Source organism: Arachis ipaensis, chromosome B9 (assembly GCF_059453495.1).
Source record: "Arachis ipaensis isolate K30076 ecotype BB chromosome B9, ASM5945349v1, whole genome shotgun sequence".
Lineage (NCBI taxonomy): Eukaryota > Viridiplantae > Streptophyta > Magnoliopsida > Fabales > Fabaceae > Arachis > Arachis ipaensis.
The window spans coordinates 48,200,776-48,222,253 of record NC_142444.1 but is presented as its reverse complement, the minus strand read 5'-3'; the positions used below and the strand labels follow the sequence as shown (position 1 = coordinate 48,222,253).

The 21,478-nt window shown below is 37.2% G+C and overlaps 1 non-coding gene and 1 pseudogene across 1 annotated transcript; both read right to left on the bottom strand.

Moving 5' to 3' along the window:
* Positions 1–4,551: 4,551 nt before the first annotated feature.
* On the bottom strand, positions 4,552–5,392 carry LOC110266836 (uncharacterized; annotated as a pseudogene).
* A 2,998-nt stretch (positions 5,393–8,390) lies between these two features.
* Positions 8,391–8,498, bottom strand: LOC148544570 (small nucleolar RNA R71). Its single transcript, XR_015900503.1, has one exon. It is a non-coding gene; the product is annotated as a small nucleolar RNA R71 (small nucleolar RNA).
* Positions 8,499–21,478: the final 12,980 nt, after the last annotated feature.

Here is a 21,478-nt window from a genome sequence, read left to right as displayed (position 1 = left end):
TCAAAATTACACTAATAGAGATGCTCATCAGCCTAAATACTTAGTAAAAGATCAAAATCAACCTAAAACTTCTCCACTTTGTACATTAAGCGTTCAAGTTATCCATTCCAATACTAGCCTGCAGCAAAATATCAAGAACAATAAAGCAACAGAAACTAAACTATGCTTAATGATTGGTAAATGCAAATCTAAAAGTACAATAACACGAAACTAAACTATGCTCAAAATACCAAATTAAAAGCAACAGACCTTCTGCAAATTTGATTTAACAAATGTTTCCCCAGATGGAGTTTTGTTCACTGATTCTGGAGGGAGATTAAGTTTCCGAACATCTTCAGGAGTCACCTTAAAACAGTAAACAAGAAGTGCTCAAAAGTCAAAACTGTTACCCAAAAAAAAAATCAATGAACCCTAATGAATAAAAATAAATACAACAGGGGATAAAAAAACACTAAGTTGCTCATGGTAGCAGCTAGAAACATGAAGAGTTAAGATTTACCAGGGTACAATAACATAAATTATAGGCCATCATAATAGATGGATATAGTGATGCAAAATCTATTGTAGCAATTGGCTTTTCATAGAACCCAGCTCTTGCCTCCAATACCTGCAAGTTGCAGAAGTTAAAAGAATCATGATCTTGTGCTTGACAAGCAAAAGTTGGATAAATAAACATCCAAACGGAAAATAAGGAAAAGGCTGCCAAGAATATATACACTTAAAATCATGCTTTTACACCTAAAATAAGGAAAAGGTTGCCAAGGTCCTGCATATTAATATATATCAAAATCAGATTAAATCAAACACTATACTTTGAGCTGTTTATATAATTTGGGGGGGAATAGAGGAGACCATTACCAAGAATTGCCATCACAGTTCTGGAATATGGAAGAAGAAAAATGGGAACAGTAAATTAACGCAGATATCATAAAAAGTAGAAAATGGAACAAATGAATAAAGAAAATCCAGATAAATTTAGCTATGCATTCTATCTAATATTGAGCATGAAGATAGAGTTACAGATAGTCCAAAGGATTAGATTCAGCATCTCTTCTGCTAGAATGTACGCATGATCATGCAATTTCAAGCATGAATTAAACTTCAAGATAATAGCTAAGCGAAAAAGGGGGCAATAAGTACACTAACTACACTAAATTGTTCAAAAACACAAACTACACTAACTCTATACAATCAATACACACACAAATTCTACCAAAAATAAAACAGTAAAAACAAATTGAAAATTTGTTTGTCAGGACTTAAATTAGAATTTTGCCTTCCAGTTGAAAAGAACTTATTCAATTTAGGTCATTTCAGTGGATCTACCTACCAATCTGATATTTAATTCAGCAACAAGGTAACAATTTGAGGGAAAATCTTTACGTTCACAATATACCAGCAGAATCAGTGACTTTTGGAGCAGAGAAGACTGACCAGTCATAAACCAGTGCGAAAGAAGTACGGAAGGAACATAGGAGCAAAGCAGCACAGGTTGTTTCTAGTTTCCCCAAAATTATGGAAAATCAATAAGCTATTCCTATAAGATAAATTATGGAAAATGCTTATGCTTGTTACTTCCTATGCAAGCACTTGCTTACAATCTTCGATTGATTATTTACTGAAAACACAGATCTACAAAAAACTACAGCATAATGTTATAATACAATCCTAGTATACTTCATAAAAACCTTTGAAAATTGAGCTGAATAATTAACAGCATCTGTGGATCAATGTATCTCTGGTACTAACATTACTTAATAAACTAAACAAAAAGCTAATTTTCCCCTGATTCAATGCTGGTTGTAACTTCCTTCAGCAGCAGAAATTGAATAAAACCAAGGACAAACAAATATAATATATCCAAGAGTAACGTAAAAGAAACAGATAAATAATTAGAGTAATTGTAAAATTTATCAGCAAACTTTTGAACACGTCAAGAGTATTTATTCTCATTCTACAGCATATTATGTATTCAGCATCCCTGTTAGCATGGAATTAATTTCACGAAAATGAGCAACTGAGAATATGCTCACCATCCATGTTTAAAATAGTATTAAAACATAGAAACTGCAGTACACCTTGAAACTAACCAATAAAATGAGAGCTGTTCGACTTGAAACAAAAAGGTTAATTGCTTTGCCCCCCTCAAAATTTATAAATAAAAATAAGTATTTACAAACTGTTGAGGGCATGGATATAAAACTAAAATTTGCTCTGCCACTATGAATAAACCCTCTATCAAGGTTAGTTATGCCTTTTACTAGTTAATTGCTACTCTATCTTCTTGAACTCAATAACATGAACCATTTATTTAGCAATAGGAATTTACAGAGACACAGTCTATTGAATAATGAGCATAACACTAGAGAAATGCTACACAGCCAGAAACACATAAGCAAACCATATCATAGTTGATTAGTATTTTCCTTATCACAATCCAAATGGTTGAAAAAACAACCTGAAATTCGAGAAGCATAACCTAACATCTCAACAGCACTAGGGAACTTCCTTCAAAGTTCAAAATCGTCTCTTGTTATTTACTTACATGGAACGGAGGTTAAGTTATTAATTAATAAGAGTTAGCCAGCAAAATCAATTGACCTTACCCCGAATATATTGTAGGTAGGTCCTACTGTTTCTCCTCTTATAACATCTCCTTCATACTTCTAACTTCTCAGTACTAAACTTCACGCGTGCTACTATTTACAAAAATGAAAGAAAAAATATTAAAAAAGGGTTTAGCAGTGATTAACTAATAATTAATTAATTAATTCAAGTTCGAAACTGAAATATACAAATAAAATAAAATTTGAAACTAAAAGAAAAACAAAACAAGTTCAGCTACTTGAGGTCCAAAATTTCAAAACTTCCTTTAGCTAGAAACAAAGCAGAAAATGTATTGAAGACTTTGAAAATAGAGTGAACAGTTCAATTTTAACGTTCTAACAACTGCATTACCTTAATCACCATTATCGTTAATTCATCATCAAAAAAGTCAAAATTTCAAAGAAAAAAGAACAATAGTTTTCCGGTACTCCGCCACCATGCGTTTGACCTCATGAAAGTGGCTGCCCTGGAGTGAATCCGCTGCTAGGCCCCAGCTCAGGGGGTCAGAGGAAACACTTTGCTTGCCCACCATCTTCCTTCCTAAACAATTCAGCTTAGTTATGAAATGTTTAAATAGGGAAACATTATTTGGTTGGTGAGTAAGTAGTGACTGCAGGGCACGAGGAGCAAGCTAAAACGAAACGAGTAGGTGGGAGATTACTTTCACAAATTTGCTGTTGAACAAGTCAGATAGAGTTGGAAATTATTCCTCACTCTATATTTGATCATTTAAGTTTTTTTTATAGTTACTCTACCTCAGAGACTAAGTCAATAAACTAGCTTGAAAAAGGTATGTAAATAACCTGAGAGATCATTTTAAAATTTGACAAATCGATAAAGAATAAACTGCAGGATAGCAAACCACAAGTTCTTCGTCATATATTCAGTGGTGTGTCGGGCCAAAGCATGACCAACCTAATTAAGAAGAAAAAACAGACAAATAAGCATAGATATCTTTCAGACGAATTAATAAACCAAGAACCTCCTACAAATCTTAAACTGAAAAAACAATTAGTTAAACAAAGCACAATTATACCTCATGTCTAATTATAGTGGCAATCTCAGCATCACTTTTAAAATGCTCTAAAAATCCGGTGTATACAACAATCTCACCACCAGGTAGCCAAAAGGCATTGACATCCGACTCATTGACAACAAGCACCTCCCAATTCAATCCATCGAGATGTGAGGTAGCTGGCCCTTTCTTTCTACTTTGCTGAACCCAACTGTCATCAAGGATTTCATCTTCCTTGTGCCAACCACTCTCTGCCTTACAATAAGCACTAGCATTAGGTCAAAGATTTCAAGTCCTTGTCTAGTACCAATAATATAATAGCATCAATTTGAAGCAAAATATATTTTAATATAATAAATATCTCAAAAAGACTAAAGATCTTTCTGGCTTCTTGTATTTGTGTCTGATTACAAAGTCCATATTTACAACAAACAAAACCAAAACAGCACAATAAACGAAACCAGCCAGTCCTAAACCAGGCAACTCAGACTATACACTCAACATTAAGAAAGATAAAAACAATCCTAAATCAGGCAGCTCAGAAAATTCTAATCATAACCAAAACCAAAACCAGCCCTTCTTTCGTATCACATATGTACAAGTACAATTTACAACTTCAAGCAGATGAACACGAAGAGTGAGATTCCCACAAAATTTAAAACGATCACAGCAAAACAATACTTAAAATCTCGATTTAAGAAACATAATAAAAATAGTAACAAGTTATCATGGAAATGATCTAACCTTACCTTCAGCTTTGACATCCATATTCGGCATAGCAGGGCTCCCCAACCGGACCATTTCACCACAAAGAAATCACTCATTTAGATTTTTGAAGATTAAAAAAAATGCAAATACTCATTGAAACCAAACCGTACCATCACTCCGATTGTTCACAACAGGTGATTCAGCAGCTAGGGTTCCTGAATTCACCCCATCGGAGGTTTATCTGAACTCTTCATCACACTGCGCTGCGACTCAGTTTCACAAGGTGATTCGCTAGCTCGTTCTTCTCCCTTTGACGCCTTCCCTTGTTGTCCTTGTTCGTTTCCACCTTCGCCGCCTTCTGAATCCTTCTCTTTCGGGAGAAGCTCCGGCGCTCCCTCCATGCTTTCAACTCTCTCATTCCCCCTAAACTTCCACTTGAGGCGCTTTATTTGCAGCACCCTGTCACCGTCGACGGAGAAAGAGAGCTTGGAGGAGGCAGAGTCGTTATCCTTGGAGGAGCCACAGTCGATTTGAATACGTCGGGTCTTTCCGCCGAAAATGGCGGTGGTGGAGTAAACGGTGTCGGCAAAGACATGTTCCTTCTTGAGGAGTAGGGAGTTGGGGTTGTTAGCGTGGAGAGCCTTGGACTTGGAGTAGGCGTCTTTGGGGGAATCGCCGAGGAGGAGAACGATGCGGTTGTGGACGACGAGAGCGAGGTAGAAGGAGGAGTGGGGTTCGGGGGAGAAGGAGGAAGAGAACATGGCCTTGGAGAGGTTCCAAAAGAGTCGCGTGGTGGAAGAGAGGGTTTTGGATCCGTGCTTCTTCCAGAATATGAAGGGCTTTATAAGGAGGAGGGGAATCGACGGGGTTGTGGTTGTGGACGTGGACGTCGAGGGAGCGGCCTAAGATAGAGCGTGACCATGTTAGAGTCACGAGGCCCGTGTCGGTGTGGTACAAGTACGTGGTCAGGTTGGGGATGGAGCGGCCTGGTGGCACCGGTGGTGGAGGACAATTACGGCAGGTGTGGGATGGCCGAAAGCAGGAAAGGAATGGCGATGACATCAAAATGGCACAGCGAGGGCGGGGATCTGAGCTCTCCTCCTCAAATCCTCAAAATGGCGCAAGGAGGGGAGATTGCCATAAATCGATGAGAGTAACGGTGTAAGAGTTGAGAGTGAGAGAGTCTCGATGAGGGGTTATTGGGTTTGGGGCGGGTTACTAGTTTTTTTTTTTTAAAAACCTTTTGGCCACGCTTTTAAAGCGTGCCAAAAGAGCATCAGGATATGGCCACGCTTTAAAAGCGTGGCAAAAGAGCACCAGGATATGGCCACGCTTTATAAATGTTACTGTAGTGAAACCCTGTTGCTACGCTTTCAAAACGTCCCTGTTTTTGTCTATGGCCACGCTTTTGAAGTGTGGCAGAAAAAAAACGTGGCCGTATCTCTATTCAACTGCCACCCTTACAAAAGCGTGGCCATTGACCCTTTTCGCCACGCTTTTGAAGCGTGGCAAAAAAAATGTGGCTGAATCTATATTCAATCGCCACCCTCACAAAAGCGTGGCCATTGACCACTTTTGGCCACGCTTTTAAAGCGTGGCAAAAAAAAGCGTGGCCATAGGCCTTTTTTCTTGTAGTGTTCCATGCACCAAGTTTTTGGCGCCGTTGCCAGGGATTGTTCGAGTTTGGACAACTGACGGTTCATCTTGTTGCTTAGATTGGGTAATTTTATTTTATGTTTAAGCTTTTTATTTTTATTTTCGAAAAAAAAATTACAAAAAATATTTAGTTTTCAAAAAAATTCATAAAAATTTTTAAGAATGAATTCTAGAGTTTCATGAGATATGTTGAAGCCTGGCTGGCTGTTAAGCCATGTCTAATCTTTTGGACTGAGGTTTCCACTTTCCATTGTAGAAAGGACATGTCTGTATTTGTTATGCTAAAGCTTGGCTAGCCATTTGGCCATGTCTAATTCTTTTGGACCGAAACTTTAGACTAACATTACACGAATCCTGGAATTCTTATTAAAAAATTTGAATTTCTTTATTTTCTTTTTCCAAAATATATTTTCTAAAAATATACAAAAAATTAATAAAATCATAAAACCAAAAAAATTTTGTGTTTCTTGTTTGAGTCTTGTGTCAAATTTTAAGTTTGGTGTCAACTGCATGTTTTTTATTTTTCTTAAATTTTCGAAAATATATGCAATGTGTTCTTCTTTGATCCTCAAGTTGTTCTTGATGATTTTCTTTGTTTAATCTTGTGATTTTCTTGTTTTGTGCTTTTTATTATTTTTCATATGCATTTTTGAATTCAGAGTGTCTAAACATTAAAAATTTTTAAGTTTGGTGTCTTGCATGTATTTCTTTTCTTAAAAAATTTTCAAAAATATGTTCTTGATGTTCATCATGATCTTCAAAGTGTTCTTGGTGTTCATCTTGACATTCAAAGTGTTCTTGCATGCCTTATTTGCTTTGATCTTAAATTTTTATGTCTTGTGTCATTTTGTTGTTTTTCTCTTTCTTCATTAATTCAAAAAAATCAAAAATAATATCTTTCCCTTATTCTACTCATAAATTTCGAAATTTTGGGTTGAGTTAGTCAAAAATTTTCAAAATTTAGTTGTTTCTTGTTAGTCAAGTCAAAATTTCAATTTAAAAATTCTATCTTTTCAAATCTTTTTCAAAATCAAATCTTTTTCATTTTTCTTTCATGGTTTACGAAAATTCTTCAAAATAAATTTTTCAAAATCTTTTTCTTAATTTTATTTCATAATTTTCGAAATTATTGCTAACATTTAATGTTTTGATTCAAAAATTTCAAGTTTGTTACTTTCCTGTTAAGAAATGTTCAATCTTTAAATTCTAGAATCATATCTTTTAGTTTCTTGTTAGTCAAGTCATCAACTTTAATTTTTAAAATCAAATCTTTTTAAATTTCTTTTTCAAATCTTTTTCAAAATAAATGTCAATCATATCTTTTTCAAAACTTAATTTCAAAGTCTTTTTCTAACTTCTTATCTTTTCAAAATTTATTTTCAAATCTTTTTCAATTAACCACTTGACTTGTTTGTTTTAATTTAAAAAAAAAGTTTACTATTTCTTATCTTTTTCAAAACCACCTAATTACTTTTCCATTTCTAATTTTCGAAAATCACTAACCACGTTTTCAAAATTCTTTCTAATTAACTAATCGTTTTAATTTCTAATTTTATTTTATTTCTTTTCTTAAATTTCGAATTCTAACTAATAATTAAAATAAAAACAAAAATATTTTTCTTTTATTTTAATTAATATTCGAATATTCTCTCTCTCTCTCATCTCTTTCTATTTATTTTATTTATTTACTAACACTTCTCTTCTACTCATAATTCGAACGCTCTCCTTCTCTCTGTGTTCGAATTCCTCTTATTCCCTTTCTACCTCATTCTTCTATTCTTCCATTCTTCTACTCATATAAAGGAATCTCTATACTGTGACATAGAGGATTTCTCTTCTCTCTCTGTTCTCTTCTTTTTCATATGAGCAAAAACACGAATAAAGACATTCTTGTTGAAGCTGATCCTGAACCTGAATGGACTCTGAAGAGGAAGCTAAGAGAAGCTAAAGCACAACACTCTGGAGAGGACCTTACAGAAACTTTCGAAAAAGAAGAAGACATGGCAGCCGAACCCAACAACAATGGTGGAGATGCTAGGAAGGTGCTTGGTGACTTTACTGCACCAACTTCCGACTTCTATGAAAGAAGCATCTCAATTCCTGCAATTGGAGCAAACAACTTTGAGCTTAAGCCTCAATTAGTTTCTCTAATGCAGTAGAATTGCAAGTTTCATGGACTTTCATTGGAAGATCCTCATCAATTCTTAGCTGAATTCTTGCAAATTTATGACACTGTTAAGACCAATGGATTAATCCCGATGTCTACAGACTTCTGCTTTTCCCTTTTGCTGTAAGAGACAGAGCTAGGATATGGTTGGACTCACAACCTAAAGAAAGCCTGAACTCTTGGGAAAATTTGGTCAATGCTTTCTTGGCCAAATTCTTTCCACCTCAAAAGTTGAGCAAGCTTAGAGTGAAAGTCTAAACCTTCAGACAGAAGGAAGGTGAATCCCTCTATGAAGCTTGGAAAAGATACAAGCAATTGATCAGAAGGTGTCCTTCTGATATGCTTTCAGAATGGAACATCTTATGTATATTCTATGATGGTCTGTTTGAATTGTCCAAGATGTCATTGGACCACTATGCTGGTGGATCTCTTCATCTGAAGAAAACCCCTACAGAAGCCTAGGAACTCATTGAAATGGTTGCAAATAACCAGTTCATGTATACTTCTGAAAAAAAATCCAGTGAATAATGGGATGACTCAGAAGAAAGGAGTTCTTGAGATTGATACTCTGAATGCCATATTGGCTCAGAATAAAATATTGGCTCAGCAAGTCAATATGATTTCTCAGAATCTGACTGGATTGCAAGCTGTATCCGGCAGTACTAAAGAAGCCTCCTCTGAAGGAGAAGCTTATGACCCTGAGAATCCTGCAATGGAAGAGGTGAATTACATGGGAGAATCCTATGAAAACACTGATAAACCACTATTTCATGGTTTATCTTGTGCTCAATTGAGTGATTTTTATCAACTCTTTACCCACTTATTCATACTATTTGCATGTTTTGCGTTTTCCTTCCTGATTTTGTGCTATGATTGAAAACATGCTTCTTTGATCTTATATTTGCTAATAGTAATCCTCTCTTATTACCATTCAATGCCATGATATGTGTGCTAAGTGTTTTCAGAGATTACAGGGCAAGAATGGCTCAGAGGATGGAAAGGAAGCATGCAAAAGTGGAAGGAATACAAGAAGTTGAAGGAACTGCAAAGCTGTCCAGCCTGACCTCTTCGCACTCAAACAGTCATAACTTGAGCTACAGATGTCCAAATGATGCGGTTCCAGTTGCGTTAGAAAGCTAATGTCCGGGGCTTCAATTTGATATATAATTTGCCATAGTGGCCATAGAGATAGGCGATGCGAACGCGTGCTCCACGCGGACGCGTCGCAGTGACGAAAATCAGCGTGTTTGAATTCGCAACCAGCGAATTCTGGGTTGTTTCTAACCCAGTTATCGGCCCAGAAAACACAGATTAGAGGCTATAAAGTGGGAGAATGCATTCAAACAACAGAATCAAGCTCATAATTCATAATTTAGGATTAAATATAGTTTTAGTGAGAGAGGTTCTCTCCTCTCTCTTAGGATTTAGGATTAGGATTTCTCTTAATTTTAGGATTACTTCTCTTCAAGTACAGGTTCATTATTCCTTTAATTTATTTTCTATTTTAATTTTATTACTTTAATTATTATTTATCTTTTCAACTTGACTTATGCTACATTCATATTATGATTTTCTTATTTAATATACATTATTGAGGTATTTCAGATTTAAGATTATTTTATTTATGTTATGAATGCTTTCAATTTATCCAAATTATTTTTATTCAAATAGATTTTCCTCTTTTGGTTGTGGTTAAGTAATTGGTAACACTTGAGTTATCAAACTCAGCTGTTGATTGAAATTGGAATTCTCTACTGGTTAATTTGTACTCCAATAACTCTAGTCTTTCCATAGGAGTTGACTAGGACTTGAGGATTAAATTAATTAGTCCACTTGACTTAACTAAGTGGGGGCAGAATCCAATTCTCATCACACCTGACAAGGATAACTAGGATAGGATTTCTAGTTCTCATACCTTGCCAAGAGTCTTCTTTATAATTATTAATTTATTTTTCTTGCCATTTAATTTATTTGTTTCCTATTTCAAAAACCCAAAAATATACAATTTTCATAACCAATAATAAATCATACTTCTCTACAATTCCTTGAGAAGATGACCCGAGGTTTAAATACTTTGGTTATAAATTTTATTGGGTTTTGTTACTTGTGACAACCAAACTTTTGTACGAAAGGATTCTCTGTTGGTTTAGAAACTATACTTACAACGTGATTATTTTTATAAAAATTCTTTACCAGCGAGAATCCGTTCGTCAAAATGGCGCCGTTGTCGGGGAATTGCAAACGTGTGCCTTATTATTGGTTATTGTAAATATTTACTTTTAAATTGATTTTTTTGAAAAAAAAAATCAGATTTTTATTTTAAAATTTTTTCTTATCTTATCTTAATTTTAATTTTTAAAATTCAAATCTTTTAAAAAAATCATATCTTTTTCAAAATCTTATCTTATCTTATTTCAAATTCAAATTTCAAATTTCAATTAAATTCCAAAATTCAAACCTTTTCAAAAATTAAATCTTTTTCAAATCTTTATCTTATATTGTTGACTTTTTCAAAATTTAAATTTCAAAACGTTTTAAATTAAAAACTTATCTTCCCTTACCTAACTTATCTTATCTTTTCTAATCTTAAAATCCAATCTTTTTCAAACATTTTCTCTTATTTATTTTATTTTATTTTATTTTCCTTTACTTGTTTATTTGTTTTTGTTTTTAATTTTTATTAGCTACTATGAATTCTCACCCCTCTGCTTTCAAGTTTGGTTCCATTGTTGTTGTAAGGAATGGAAACTATAATGAAAATAGGCATCAAGGTTGGAAAAATCAAAGATGGGAGGAGCCACAAGGATTTGATCAACCCTCTTGGCAACAACCCCCTCTAATGCGCTATAACCAACAAGTCCCACCATATGCTTATATACCACGTCCTCAACACAACTCTGGACCACCATACTCACAAGCACCTTACCACCAAACACCCCCATATGACCCTAATCCTTATCCACCACACCAACCACTATATGAACCACACCCAAAACCACCACCTCAATATTCACCATCTCCATTGGATAACAACACACTCATTTCTAATATCATTGGTCTCACCTCTACACTCCAAAATCTTATATCCCGTATGGACCAACCCTCTACCTCCAATATTCAACCCTCAAGCTTCAGTGCGCTTCCTTTTCAACCACATAATAATCTTCCCATCCCATCACCACCCTCCATGGAAGAGCACCCACATCCATCAATCCAAGAGCAAGATTATCCCAATTATGCTATTGATATGGAACAATAAAAAATGAATCATCTTCGCGAATCCATACTTCATAAGAAGCTAGAGGAGGCCCTACAGATGAAGGTAGTAGAAACCTTTGAAGTCGAAGGAGTGGTTGAAGAATTAGTGAAGAAAGACATCAAGGAGGAGTCTGATCTTGTCTTAGAGCAAGAGGAGGCCCAAAAGGTGAAGGTGGAAGAGACCCTTGTAGATGAAGGAATAGTTGAAAGGAGCTGTCATGGAAAGGAAATCATCAAGGATGAGTACGATTTTATACTAAAATAACTGGACAAAGTAGCAATTATTGAAGAAGAAGAAGAAGAGGTTGAAGACTTGGGAGATGCAGAACCTCCATGGGAAAGTCCAGTCATAGAACCTCCTTCCAAGACGTTTGAATTTGATGCCAAAGAGGGTGTACAACCTCCAAGGCATATCATGGCTAAAGACTTTGAAGAGGTTGATCAAGAGATGGAAATTAAAAAAGAAGAAGCACAACCTCTCATGCCCTTGGTAAGTAATGAAGAAGGGATTGAATTGGAAGAAAGCTACCAAGAGGAAGAGGTTAAAATTGAAGAAGTTTGTAAAGAGGTGGAAGTTGTCAAAGAGCACAAGGGCGTGGAGCTTGAAATTACCCTGCCAAAGTTATTGGAGACCTCTCCGCCTAAGTCACCATCATCCTTCACAACATTCAAGTGGGTAAAATTCATATCCCTTAGCTTTCTCATCCCACTTGAATATGGTTTACTTGAGACAGATGGTCAACTTAGAGCTCTTTGTGGCTATAAGAGTAAGAGGGAGATGGTTAGTGGTAAGAATTGTCATGCAAGGTTCAATATGGTTGCATGCTCCAAACTGAAGTATCATGGTTGGAAGAATACTAAATTGTATGGGTCTAGGAAGCTTTTTGGATGCCTCAATGAGAATTCGGATTGCTTACCACCCAGTTGGAACAAAGATGGTCAGCAAGAAGGCGGGTGCAAAAGCAAGGTTTGGGACCCCGAAATTCATTCCAGCAATCAACACTCATGGAGCCTTGTCACTTGCTTTAACTTGCTTGAAGGCTTTATGCAACTAGTTTGGGATCCCGGAGGCCATTGGAATCACAAACATTGGTGGAGATTCCTGGATGAGTTCAAGCACAAGCCACCATAACAAAGGACTCCCCAAATGTCCAACTTAAGGACTTTAACTAAAAGTGCTAGGTGGGAGACAACCCGCCATGGTATGATCGTTATTTTTTTTCAGTCTTAGTTTTATTTTAATTTGTTTATTGCTTATTTTTATTTTATTTTTATTAGTGTTCATTCATAATTCCTGCATATTCATCTGCATTTTGTATTCTGCATACTGCATTAAAAGAACACGCACACGACGCGTAAACGTCGCTGACGCGTCCACGTCACAAGTGCGTCGAGAAGAAAACAAAACTAAACAGAAAGTCACGCGAGAGCATGGCTGGAGGGGTGCCTTAGGCACAAACATGCCCACACGACCGCATCGCTGACGCGGCCGCGTCATTTTTAAAATATGCCTCCCACGTGTCCGCGTCACCCACGCGAACGCGTGGCCCTGCAAAATCGACGTAAAGAGGTGTTTGGCAGTAAGTTATGATGGAGCTGGGCTGGAATGGTGTTGGAAGCACTAGCCCTACCACGTGACCGCATGCCCCATGCAGCCGCGTCGTTTTCCAAAAATGGCCATTCACGCGATCGCGTCACCCACGCGACCGCATCACCTTAAAATTTGGCAAAATGAGTTTCGAACAGAAAGTCGCGTGAACGCGAGGCTGCTCTCGCGCCAATCGCACCAATCAGGTCACGCGACCACGTGACCCACGCATCCGCGTCGCCTGCGTCACACAACTTATCCAGATTAGTGCCAATTATCTTATCTTTTCTTCTCTAATCCTAATTTCTTCTATCCTTTCTTCTTTCTTCTTTCTTTCCTACTTTCTTTTTCTTCATCATGCTTCTTCACTTCCATTCTATTTTACTTACTTATTTGCATACTTTCTTTCATTGCATTTTCATTTTGTGCATATTTTTATTTTTCTCTATATTTATTATTTTACCATTGGTGATATATGTTCTTTTTCAACTGTTGTATCTTTTCTGGTATTATTTTGATACTTAGTGACTTGACTCACAATGTTAGATGATATTATCTTTTTGTCAATGTCAACCTTTTATGATACCTGTATTCCTTTTGCATTGACATGAACTTACACTATCTTTTATTATCTACTGTCTCTTCCCATTGTTGAAAATTTTACACCACTGGTATGCCATGTGCTTCTATTATTTTCTCACGTACATGTTGAAGCTTCCATGTAAATGAGACCCTCATTATTTGGCATTAACCCATCCATATTTTATTTGTTTTTTATCTTTCTTTCTGGGTTACTTTTCTTCTTTTCCTCTACTTTCAGGATGGCCACCGAGAAAGAGAAAGGGAAAGCTTCTAAATGGGGAGACAAACAAGTCCATCAGCACAATCTTTAGAGAAAAGCATTAGTTGAAGTAACCCTTCCACTTGCACATCTTAGCATGCACCGAGGACGGTGCAACCTTTAAGTGTGGGGAGGTCGATACGGATCTCCATGGGTTAGTTATTCTCTTCTCAACACCAATGTCTTATTTTCTTTATTAGTTCATTGTTGCATTGCATAATAGATTGCATGTGTAGTTGATTGTTTGTATTTACGTACTACTTGGTTGAAAAATAATAAGTCTTTCTAGGACCCTATTTTTGAAAATTTTCACTAATTTAAAATCAAAATTTGTGTTAAACTTGTTTGAAGTTGTATTTGGAACATAGTTTTTGAGCCAAAAGAACACACAACCCATAAGATTTTGAGCTTATTTATATGGTTACATCATTTAACCATAAATTTTTATTCTTGTGTGTTTTCTTCCCTATGATTGCAATCTTTGCTTTGTTCCATTCTATATGTCCACTATTTAGTGTATTTACATGCTTGCATATGATTGAGGCCATTACTTGTTTAGCTCACTTATACTAAATAAGCCTACCCTTTAAATTACCTTTGTTAGCCACTTTGAGCCTTTTATCCCATTTGTTCTATATTACATTGGAAAGCTAACGTCCGGAGCTTCGATTTGATATATAATTTTACATAGTGTACGTACATCTAGATGATGCGAACGCGTGCTCCACACGGACGCGTCGTAGTGACAAAAATCAGCGTGTTTGAATTCGCAACCAGCGAATTCTGGGCTGTTTCTGACCCAGTTCTCGACCCAGAAAACACAGATTAGAGACTATAAAGTAGGGGAATGCATCCAAACAATAGAATCAAGCTCATAATTCATAATTTAGGATTAAATGTAGTTTTAGAGAGAGAGGTTCTCTCCTCTCTCTTAGGATTTAGGATTAGGATTTCTCTTAATTTTAGGATTACTTCTCTTCAAGTACAGGTTCATTATTCCTTTAATTTATTTTCTATTTTTATTTTATTACTTTAATTATTATTTATTTTTTCAACTTGACTTATGCTACATTCATGTTATGATTTTCTTATTTAATACACATTATTGAGGTATTTCAGATTTAAGATTGTTTTATTTATGTTATGAATGCTTTCAATTTATCCAAATTATTTTCATTCAAATAGATTTTCCCCTTTTGGCTGTGGTTAAGTAATTGGTAACACTTGAGTTATCAAACTCAGCTGTTGATTGAAATTGAAATTCTCTACTGGTTAATTTGTACTCCAATAACTCTAGTCTTTCCATAGGAGTTGACTAGGAGTTGAGGATTAAATTAATTAGTCCACTTGACTTAACTAAGTGGGGGTAGAATCCAATTCTCATCACACCTGATAAGGATAACTAGGATAGGATTTCCAGTTCTCATACCTTGCCAAGAGTCTTCTTTATAATTATTAATTTATTTTTCTTGCCATTTAATTTATTTGTTCCCTATTTCAAAAACCCAAAAATATACAATTTTCATAACCAATAATAAATCATACTTCCCTGCAATTCCTTGAGAAGATGACCCGAGGTTTAAATACTTCGGTTATAAATTTTATTGGGTTTTGTTACTTGTGACAACCAAACTTTTGTACGAAAGGATTCTCTGTTGGTTTAGAAACTATACTTACAATGCGATTATTTTTATAAAAATTCTTTACCAGCGAGAATCCGTTCGTCAAACACCTATAATCCTTCATGGAGAAATCATCCTAATTTCTCATGGAAGGATCAGCAGAAGCCTAATCAAGGCTTCAATAATAATAATGGTGGGAGAAATAGGTTTGGCAATAGCAAGCCTTTTCCATCATCTTCTGAGCAATAGACAGAGAATTCTAAGCAGAGCCTCTCTGACTTAACAACCATAGTCTCTGATATATCTAAGACCACTCTTAGTTTCATGACTGAAACAAGGTCCTCCATCAGGAATTTGGAGGCACAAGTGGGTCAGCTAAGTAAAAGAGTTACTAAAACTCCTCCTAGTACTCTCCCAAGCAATACAAAAGAGAATCCCAAAAGAGAGTGCAAGGCCATAACTATAACCAAAGTGGCCGAACCTGGAGAGAGTAAAAAGGCAGTGATTTCCAATAAGGGAGACCTTGTTGGACGTCCACTAACCATTAAGGAGTTCCTTATTGAAGAACCAAAGGAATCTGAGGCTCATACAGAGACCATAGAGATTCCACTGAACTTATTGTTGCCATTCATGAGCTCTGATGAGTATTCTTCCTCTGAAGAAGATGAAGATATTGTTGAAGAGCAAGTTGCTTAGTATCTAGGAGCAATCATGAAGCTGAACGCCAAGTTGTTTGGTAATGAGACTTAAGAGGATAAACCTTCATTGCTCATCAATGAACTGAATGCCTTGGTTCAGCAGATATTACCTCAGAAGAAATCGGATCCCGAAAAGTTCTTAATACCCTGTACCATAGGCACCATGACCTTTGAGAAGGATCTGTGTGACTTGGGGTTAGGTATAAACCTCATGCCACTCTCTGTAATGGAGAAACTAGGGATCTTTGAGGTACAAGCTGCAAGAATCTCATTAGAGATGGCAGACAAATTAATAAAACAGACTTATGGACTTGTAGAGGATGTCTTAGTAAAGGTTGAAGGCCGGTACATCCCTGCTGACTTCATAATCCTAGACACTGGGAAGGATGAAGATGAATCCATTATCCTTGGAAGACCCTTCCTAGCCACAGCAAGGGCTGTGATTAATGTGGACAAAGGAGAGTTACTTCTTCAATTGAATGAGGACTACCTTGTGTTTAAAGCTCAAGGATCTTCTTCTGTAACCATGGAGAGGAAGCATGAAAAGCTTCTCTCAATACAGAGTCAAACAGAGCCCCCACACTAAACTTCTAAGTTTGGTGTTGGGAGGCCACCATTAAGCTCTGAGTCTCTGTGAAGCTCTTTAAGAGCTCACTGTCAAGCTATTGACATTAAAGAAGTGCTTATTGGGAGGCAACCCAATGTTATTTAATTATATTTATTATAGACAATTGTTTTTCATTGTCATGTTACATTTCCTTTAGGTAGATGATCATGTGAAGTCACAAAAATAGCTGCAGAATTAAAGCAGAATCAAAAATAGCATAAAAACATCACACCTTGGAGGACAGGCTTACTGTCGTTTAAACACCAGTAAGGATAGCAGAATGGGCGTTTAACGCCCAGTCTGGCAGTATTATGGGCGTTAAATGCCAGAATTGGCAGACAGACTGGCGTTTAATGCCAGAAAAGGGTGTCTGGTGTCTGGCTGGCGCTAAACGCCAGAATTGGCAGACAGACTGGCATTTAACGCCAGAAAAGAGTGTCTGGTGGGCGTTAAACGCCAGAAAAGGGCATCAGCCTGGTGTTTACCGCCTGGAAAGGTAGCAGAGCTGGCGTTAAACGCCAGAAATGGCACACAGAGGGCGTTTAAATGCCAGAAAGGTGCAGGGAGCAGAATTCCTTGACACCTCAGGATCTGTAGACCCCACAGGATCCCCACCTACCCCAACTCACTCTCTCTCCTCTTCACACCTCTCTATAACACTCTTCCCCAAATACCATTCACCTATCAAGTCCTACCCTCTTCCCCATAATCTCTTCACCACTCACATCCATCCATCATAAAACGCCACCTACCTCACCATTCAAATTTAAAACATTTCCCTCCCAAACCCAACCCCCCTTACACGAATTCCCTCTCCCTCTTACCCTATAAATACTCCTCCTTACCACCTTCAATTTCACACATCATAAACACTTAAACCCCCCTTACCGAATTTAAAACACCCCTCTATCTCCTCCATTTCTTCTTCTTCTACTCCTTTCTTTCTTCTTTTGCTCGAGGACGAGCAAACCTTTTAAGTTTACTATGGAAAAAAGCTCTGCTTTTTGTTTTTCCATAACCATTAATGGCACCTAAGGCCGGAGAAACCTCTAGAAAGAGGAAAGGGAAGGTAATTGCTTCTACCTCTGAGTCATGGGAGATGGAGAGATTCATCTCAAAAGTCCATCAAGACCACTTCTATGAAGTTGTGGCCAAGAAAATGGTGATCCCTGAAGTCCCCTTCATGCTCAAAAAGAGTGAATATCTGAAGATCCGACGTGAGGTTCGAAGAAGAGGTTGGGAAGCTCTCACCAACCCCATCCAACAAGTCAGAATCTTAATGGTTCAAGAGTTCTATGCTAATGCATGGATCACTAAGAACCATGATCAAAGTGTGAACCCGAACCCAAAGAATTGGCTCACAATGGTTTGGGGGAAATACTTGAATTTTAGTCCGGAAACCATGAGGTTAGCATTCAACTTGCCAATGATACAAGGAGATCCTCATCCTTTCACTAGAAGGGAAAGGTTGGACCAAGTCCTCATGGACATCTCCGTGGAAGGAGCTCAATGGAAGAGAGACTCAAAAGGCAAGCTGGTTCAATTGAGAAAGCTTGACCTCAAACCCGTGGCTAGGGGATGGTTGGAGTTCATCCAACGCTCTATCATTCCTACTAGCAACCGGTCTGAAGTTACAATAGACCGGGCTATCATGATCCATAGTATCATGAAAGGAGAGGAAGTAGAAGTTCATGAGATCATACCTCTAGAACTATACAAGGTGGCGGACAAGCCCTCCACTTTGGCAAGGTTAGCCTTCCCTCATCTCATCTGTAACCTATGCAATTCAGCTGGAATTGTCATAGAGGAAGACATCCTCATTGAAGAGGACAAACCCATCACTAAAAAGAGAATGGAGCAAACAAGAGAGCCCACTCATGGACCTCAACAAGATCATGAGGAGATTCCTCATCAAGAGATATGCCTCAAGGGATGCATTTTCCTCCACACAACTATTGGGAGCAACTCAACACCTCTTTAGGAGATTTGAGTTCTAACATGGAGCAACTAAGGATAGAGCACCAAGAGCACTCCATTATCCTCCATGAAATCAGAGAGGACCAAAGAGCCATGAGGGAGGAGCAACAAAGGCAAGGAAGAGACATAGAGGAGCTCAAGCACTCCATAGGATCTTCAAGAGGAAGAACTAGCCGCCGTCACTAAAGTGGACCCGTTCTTTAATTTCCTTGTTCTTATTTTTCTATTTTTCGAATTCTATGCTTTATGTTTTGTCTATGTTTGTGTCTTTATTACATGATCATTAGTGTCTAGTGTCTATGTCTTAAAGCTATGAATGATTCCATGAATCCTTCACCTTTCTTAAATAAAAAATGTTTTCTGAAAAAGAAAAAGAAGTACATGAGTTTCGAATTCTATCTTGAAAATAGTTTAATTATTTTGATGTGGTGGCAATACTTTTTGTTTTCTGAATGAATGCTTGAACAGTGCATATTTTTTATAGTGAAGTTTATGAATGTTAAATTTGTTGGCTCTTGAAAGAATAATGAAAAAAGAGAAATGTTATTAATAATCTGAAAAATCATAAAATTGATTCTTGAAGCAAGAAAAATTAGTAAAAAACACAAAGCTTGCAGAAAAAAATGCAAAAAATAAAGAAAGAAAAAGAAAAAGCAAGCAGAAAAAGCCAATAGCCCTTTAAACTAAAAGGCAATGGTAAAGAGGATCCAAGGCTTTGAGCATTAATGGATAGGAGGGCCCAAAGGAATAAAATCCTGGCCTAAGCGGCTAAATCAAGCTGTCTCTAACCATGTGCTTGTGGCGTGAAGGTGTCAAGTGAAAAGCTTGAGACTGAGCGGTTAAAGTCGTGGTCCAAAGCAAAAAAAGAGTGTGCTTAAGAGCTCTGGGCACCTCTAACTGGGGACTCTAGCAAAGCTGAGTCACAATCTGAAAAGGTTCATCCAGTTATGTGTCGGTGGCATTTATGTATCCGATGGTAATACTGGAAAACAAAATGCTTAGGGTCACGGCCAAGACTCATAAAGTAGCTGTGTTCAAGAATCAACATACTGAACTAGGAGAATTAGTAACACTATCTGAATTCTGAGTTCCTATGGATGCCAATCATTCTGAACTTCAAAGGATAAAGTGAGATGCCAAAACTGTTCAGAAGTAAAAAGCTACTAGCCCCGCTCATCTAATTAAAACTAATCTTCATTGATAATTTTGGAATTTATTGTATTTTCTCTTCTTTTTATCCTATTTTGTTTTTAGTTGCTTGGGGACAAGCAACAATTTAAGTTTGGTATTGTGATGAGCGGATAATTTATACCCTTTTGGCATTGTTTTTACATAATTTTTAGTATGTTTTAGTTACTTTTTATTATATTTTTATTATTTTTATGCAAAAATCACATTTCTGGATTTTACTATGAGTTTGTGTATTTTTCTGTAATTTCAGGTATTTTCTGGCTGAAATTGAGGGACCTGAGCAAAAATTTGATTCAGAGGCTGAGAAAGGACTGCAGATGCTGTTGGATTCTGACCCTCCTGCACGCGAAATGGATTTTCTGGAGCTAAAGAAGCCCAATTGGTGCGCTCTCAATTGCGTTGGAAATTAGACATCTTGGGCTTTCCAGAAATGTATAATAGTCCATAATTTTCTCGAGATTTGATGGCCCAAACTGGCGTCTAAACGCCAGCCAGAGATCCTTTTCTGGCGTAAAACGCCAGAACTGGCCCCAGAACTGGAGTTAAACGCCCAAACTGGCATTCAAGCTGGCGTTTAACTCCAACAATGGCCTATGCACGTGTAAAGCTCAATGCTCAGCCCAAGCACACACCAAGTGGGCCCCAGAAGTGGATTTCTGCACTATCTGCACTTAGTTACTTATTTTCTGTAATCCCTAGTAACTAGTTTAGTATAAATAGCACTTTTTACTATTGTAATCGAATCTTTTTAGTTTTGGAACAATCTTATGCCATTTGGGAGGCTGGCCATTCGGCCATGCCTAGACCTTTTTCTCTTATGTATTTTCTATGATGGAGTTTCTACACCTCATAGATTAAGGTGCGGAGCTCTGCTGTTCTTCATGAATTAATGCAAGTACTATTATTTTTCTTTCAATTCATGCTTACTTCTTCTCCAAGATATACTTTTGTACTTAATTCAGTTAAGTCAGAATGAAGGGGTGACCCGTGACAATCACCCACTATCTTCATTACTCGCTTAGCCAAGATCCGCGTGCCTGACAACCACAAGCGGTCTACATGATGTTCAACGTAGTCATTGGACGACAGCCGGAGTATATTCTCTTAGATCTCTAATCCACGGACCGAGTCCGTGAGATTAGGATTTTCGCGGTATATGCTAGAACCAATTGGCAGCATTCCTAAGATCTGGAAAGTGTAAACCTTGTCTATGGTATTCCGAGTAGGATCTGGGAAGGGATGACTATGACGAGCTTCAAAGTCACGAATGTTGGGCGCAGTGACAGTGTGCAAAAGGATAGAGAGATCCTATTCCGACGCTAGTGAGAATCGACAGATGATTAGTCGTGCGGTAGCTGTACCTGGTATTTTTCTTTCGAGACGAGAAATCTGACATTTGATTAGCCGTGCAGAAACCGTACCTGGTATTTTTCATCCGAGAGGATCATACAGCTTGCCATGGAAGGGAGTACACTTGATTGGAAGAAGACAATAGGAAAGCAGAGCTTCAGAAGCAACAAAGCATCTCTAAACGCTTATCTGA